The 5232-nt window shown below is 46.6% G+C and overlaps 1 long non-coding RNA gene across 1 annotated transcript; it reads left to right on the top strand.

Annotated features, from left to right (window-relative positions):
- The first annotated feature begins 1174 nt into the window (after positions 1-1174).
- LOC135536133 (uncharacterized) lies at positions 1175-3541 on the top strand. Its single transcript, XR_010454944.1, has 3 exons — positions 1175-1417; positions 1520-1633; positions 3474-3541. It is a non-coding gene; the product is annotated as an uncharacterized LOC135536133 (long non-coding RNA).
- The last annotated feature ends 1691 nt before the right edge of the window (positions 3542-5232 follow it).

Here is a 5232-nt window from a genome sequence, read left to right as displayed (position 1 = left end):
TCCTCTCCTGCTCCTATCCTCTCCTTCCTCTCCTACTCCTATCCTCTCCTTCCTCTACTGCTCCTATCCTCTCCTGCTCCTATCCTCTTCTTTCCTCTTCCTTACTCTCTATCCTCTCTCTGCTCCTATCCTCTCCTTCCTCTCCTGCTCCTATCCTCTCCTGCTCCTATCCTCTTCTTCCTCTCCTACTCCTATCCTCTCCTGCTCCTATCCTCTTCTTCCTCTCCTACTCCTATCCTCTCCTGCTCCTATCCTCTACTGCTCCCTATCCTCTCCTGCTCCTATCCTCTCCTTCCTCTCCTACTCCTATCCTCTCCTTCCTCTCCCTACTCCTATCCTCTCCTTCCTCTACTGCTCCTATCCTCTCCTGCTCCTATCCTCTCCTTCCTCTCCTACTCCTATCCCTCTCCCTGCTCCTATCCTCTTCTTCCTCTCCTGCTCCTATCCTCTCCTGCTCCTATCCTCTCCTTCCTCTCCTGCTCCTATCCTCTCCTTCCTCTCCTGCTCCTATCCCTCTCCTGCTCCTATCCTCTTCTTCCTCTCCTGCTCCTATCCTCTCCTGCTCCTATCCTCTCCTTCCTCTCCTGCTCCTATCCTCTCCTGCTCCTATCCTCTTCTTCCTCTCCTGCTCCTATCCCTCTCCTTCCTCTCCTGCTCCTATCCTCTCCTGCTCCTATCCTCTTCTTCCCTCTCCTACTCCTATCCTCTTCTGCTCCTATCCTCTTCTGCTCCTATCCTCTACTGCTCCCATCCTCTCCTTCCCCTCCTGCTCCTATCCTGTTCTTCCCTCTCCTGCTCCTATCCTCTCCTGCTCGCTAACCTCACCTTCCTCTCCTGCTCCTATCCTCTTCTTCCTCTCCTGTTCCTATCCTCTCCTGCTCCTATCCTCCTCTTCCTCTCCTGCTCCTATCCTCTTCTTCCTCTCCTGTTCCTATCCTCTCCTGCTCCTATCCTCCTCCTTCCTCTCCTGCTCCTATCCTCTTCTTCCTCTCCTGTTCCTATCCTCTCCTGCTACTAGCCTCTTCTTCCTCTCCTGCTCCTATCCTCTTCTTCCTCTACTGCTCCTATCCTCTTCTTCCTCTCCTGCTCCTATCCCCTCTTCCTCTCCTGCTCCTATCCTCTTCTTCCTCTCCTGTTCCTATCCTCTCCTGCTCCTATTCTCTGCTTCCTCTCCTGCTCCTAGCCTCTTCTTCCTCTCCTGCTCCTATCCTCCCATTCCTCCTCTCAATTACTGTAAATGTGTTGTTGTGTGTCATAATTTCTGAGTGTGTCTGTGTGTGTGTTTATTGATACTGTGCCTGTGTTTTGGTGTTGTGTAGAGGCTCTGCTATAGCGAACAGCCTGTCTCAGATCACCATCAGTCTGCTCCTCTACTTATATATCTGTTGGAGAGGCCTCCACAAGAACACCTGGGCAGGTCAGACACATACTCTCTGTCCCTCCCCCTGCTGGCCAAATGTGGTTATGGATGTCTATAGATACGTATTTAGCGATGACTGACGTGTGGGTGCTCCTCCAGGCTGGTCCAGTGAGGCCCTCCAGGAGTGGGGTTCCTACATGCAACTGGCCATCCCCAGTACCCTGATGGTCTGCTTCGAGTGGTGGGTCTGGGAGATAGGAGGCTTCCTCGCTGGTCAGTGTGTGTGTGTGTGTGTGTGTGTGTGTGTGTGTGTGTGTGTGTGTGTGTGTGTGTGTACCTAATAGGAATTCAAAACCATTCGATCTATTTTTGATGCATTCATTCAGAGTTATTTCCACGTGGTTACAGGGTTAATTCTCCATGGTTACAGGGTTAATTCTCCATGGTTACAGGGTTACTTCTCCATTGTTACAGGGTTACTTCTCCATGGTTACAGGGTTAATTCTCCATGGTTACAGGGTTAATTCGACGTGGTTACAGGGTTAATTCTCCATGGTTACAGGGTTAATTCTCCATGCTTACAGGGTTAATTCCGTGTGGTTACAGGGTTAATTCGACATGGTTACAGGGGTAATTCTCCATGGTTACAAGGTTAATTCCATGTGGTTACAGGGTTACTTCTCCATGGTTACAGGGTTAATTCTCTAATGGTTACAGGGTTAATTCTGTGTGGTTACAGGGTTAATTCTCCATGGTTACAGGGTTAATTCTGTGTGGTTACAGGGTTAATTCTGTGTGGTTACAGGGTTAATTCTGTGTGGTTACAGGGTTAATTCTCCATGGTTACAGGGTTAATTCTCCATGGTTACAGGGTTAATTCTGTGTGGTTACAGGGTTAATTCTGTGTGGTTACAGGGTTAATTCTCCATGGTTACAGGGTTAATTCTGTGTGGTTACAGGGTTAATTCTCTAATGGTTACAGGGTTAATTCTGTGTGGTTACAGGGTTAATTCTGTGTGGTTACAGGGTTAATTCCATGTGGTTACAGGGTTAATTCTACTTGGTTACAGGGTTAATTCCGCATGGTTACAGGGTTAATTCCACATGGTTACAGGGTTAATTCTGTGTGTTTACAGGGTTAATTCTGTGTGGTTACAGGGTTAATTCTGTGTGTTTACAGGGTTAATTCTGTGTGGTTACAGGGTTAATTCTCCATGGTTACAGGGTTAATTCTGTGTGGTTACAGGGTTAATTCTCTAATGGTTACAGGGTTAATTCTCCATGGTTACAGGGTTAATTCTGTGTGGTTACAGGGTTAATTCTCTAATGGTTACAGGGTTAATTCTCCATGGTTACAGGGTTAATTCTCTAATGGTTACAGGGTTAATTCTGTGTGGTTACAGGGTTAATTCTCTAATGGTTACAGGGTTAATTCTCCATGGTTACAGGGTTAATTCTCTAATGGTTACAGGGTTAATTCTGTGTGGTTACAGGGTTAATTCTCTAATGGTTACAGGGTTAATTCTGTGTGGTTACAGGGTTAATTCTCTAATGGTTACAGGGTTAATTCCATGTGGTTACAGGGTTAATTCTCCATGGTTACAGGGTTAATTCTGTGTGGTTACAGGGTTAATTCCATGTGGTTACAGGGTTAATTATGTGTGGTTACAGGGTTAATTCTGTGTGGTTACAGGGTTAATTCTGTGTGGTTACAAGGTTAAAACAGAAACAACTCAAAGGTTAACAGCTTAGGCATTCATTCTGAGTGGTTAAGGTTAGGGCTATGGTTTGGGGAAGATTTTAAAAATACGCTATTACCATCAGGTCTATTTCTAGTCATCAGGCTGCTCTCTCCCCACACCATAGAATCTAAAAGATTCTTCGGCCGTCCCCATGGGAGAACCCTTTGAAGAACCCTTTTGGTTCCAGGTAGAATCCTTTTGAGTTCCATGTTGAACCCTTTCCACAAAGGATCTAAAGGGTTCTACCAGGAAGCACAAGGGGTAATCCTATAGGACAGCTGAATAACCCTTGTTTTCTAGGAGTGCGCATCACTCTCTCTAGCTCACGAGCTGTCTCTATCTCTCTCTCTCTCGTTTCTTTATCTCTCTAGGTATGCTAGGAGAGGTGGATCTAGCAGCACAGCATGTGCTGTTGGAGATAGGAGCCATTACCTACATGGTGAGAAGCACACCTACCAAGTTACCTCTCCAATAACTCTCCTCACCCCTTCCTCACTCTGCACTCTCACTCTACTCTTCAAGATCACCTTCTCCCCCATTCACCCACCTCCCACTGTCTTTCTGTCTCAGTTTGAATCACTATTCACCCACCTCCCACTGTCTTTCTGTCTCAGTGTGAATCACTATTCACCCACCTCCCACTGTCTTTCTGTCTCAGTGTGAATCACTATTCACCCACCTACCACTGTCTTTCTGTCTCAGTGTGAATCACTATTCACCCACCTCCCACTGTCTTTCTGTCTCAGTGTGAATCACTATTCACCCACCTCCCCACTGTCTTTCTGTCTCAGTGTGAATCACTATTCACCCACCTCCCACTGTCTTTCTGTCTCAGTGTGAATCACTATTCACCCACCTCCCACTGTCTTTCTGTCTCAGTGTGAATCACTATTCACCCACCTCCCAATGTCTTTCAGTATGATACACCATATATACAAAAGTATGTGGACACCCCTTCAAATGAGTGGATTTGTCTACTTCAGCCAAACCCTGCTGACAGGTGTATAAAATCGAGCACACAGCCATGCAATCTCCAAAGAGAAACATTGACAGTGGAATGGCCTTACTGAAGAGCTCAGTGACTTTCAACGTGGCACTGTCATAGGATGCCACCTTTCCAACGAGTCAGTTTATCAAATTTCTGCTCTGCTAGAGCTGCCCGTAAACTATAAGTGTTTTTATTGTGAAGTGGAAACGTCTAGGAGAAACAACGGCTCAGACACAAAGTGGTAGGCCACACAAACTCACAGAGCGGGGCAACGCGTGTAAAAAATCATCCATCCTCGTAAACTCACTCAGTACCAAAACTGCCTTTGGAAGCAACATCAAGCGCAATAATTGTTTGTCAGGAGTTTAATGAACTGGTTTCCCATGGCTGAGCAGCCACACACAGGCATTAGATCACCATGCTCAATACCAAGCCTAAGATCACCATGCACAATGCCAAGCCTTAGATCACCATGCACAATACCAAGCCTTAGATCACCATGCTCAATACCAAGCCTAAGATCACCATGCTCAATACCAAGCCTTAGATCACCATGCTCAATACCAAGCCTAAGATCACCATGCTCAATACCAAGCCTAAGATCACCATGCTCAATACCAAGCCTAAGATCACCATGCTCAATACCAAGCCTAAGATCACCATGCTCAATACCAAGCCTAAGATCACCATGCTCAATACCAAGTGTCAGCTGCAGTGGTGTGGACTCCATTGGTGGATGCCAGGACACCTGCCCGAATACATAGTGCCAATTGTAAAGTTTGGTGGAAGAGGAATAATGGTCTGGGGCTGTTTTTCATGGTTCGGGCTCCTTAATTCCACGTGAAGGGACATCTTAATGATGCAGTATACAATGACATGCTAGACGATTCTGTGCTTCCAAATTTGTGGCAACAGTTTGGGGAATACCCTTTCCTGTTTCAGGAACGCCCCCGTGCACAAAGCGAGTCCATACATACAGTAAGTGGTTGGTCGAGATCGGTGTTGAAGAACTTGACTGGCTTGCACAGAGCTCTGACCTGAACCCCATCGAACACCTTTGGGACGAATTGGAACTCCGACTGCGAGCCAGGCCTAATCATCACTAAATGTCTTGTGACTGGTGGAAACAGTCCTGCGGCAAT

The sequence above is a fragment of the Oncorhynchus masou genome, unplaced genomic scaffold (genome assembly GCF_036934945.1).
Source record: "Oncorhynchus masou masou isolate Uvic2021 unplaced genomic scaffold, UVic_Omas_1.1 unplaced_scaffold_5601, whole genome shotgun sequence".
NCBI classification, from domain to species: Eukaryota; Metazoa; Chordata; class Actinopteri; order Salmoniformes; family Salmonidae; genus Oncorhynchus; species Oncorhynchus masou.
The sequence above is the reverse complement of the archived record's forward strand: the minus strand, read 5'-3'. Positions and strand labels throughout refer to the sequence as shown.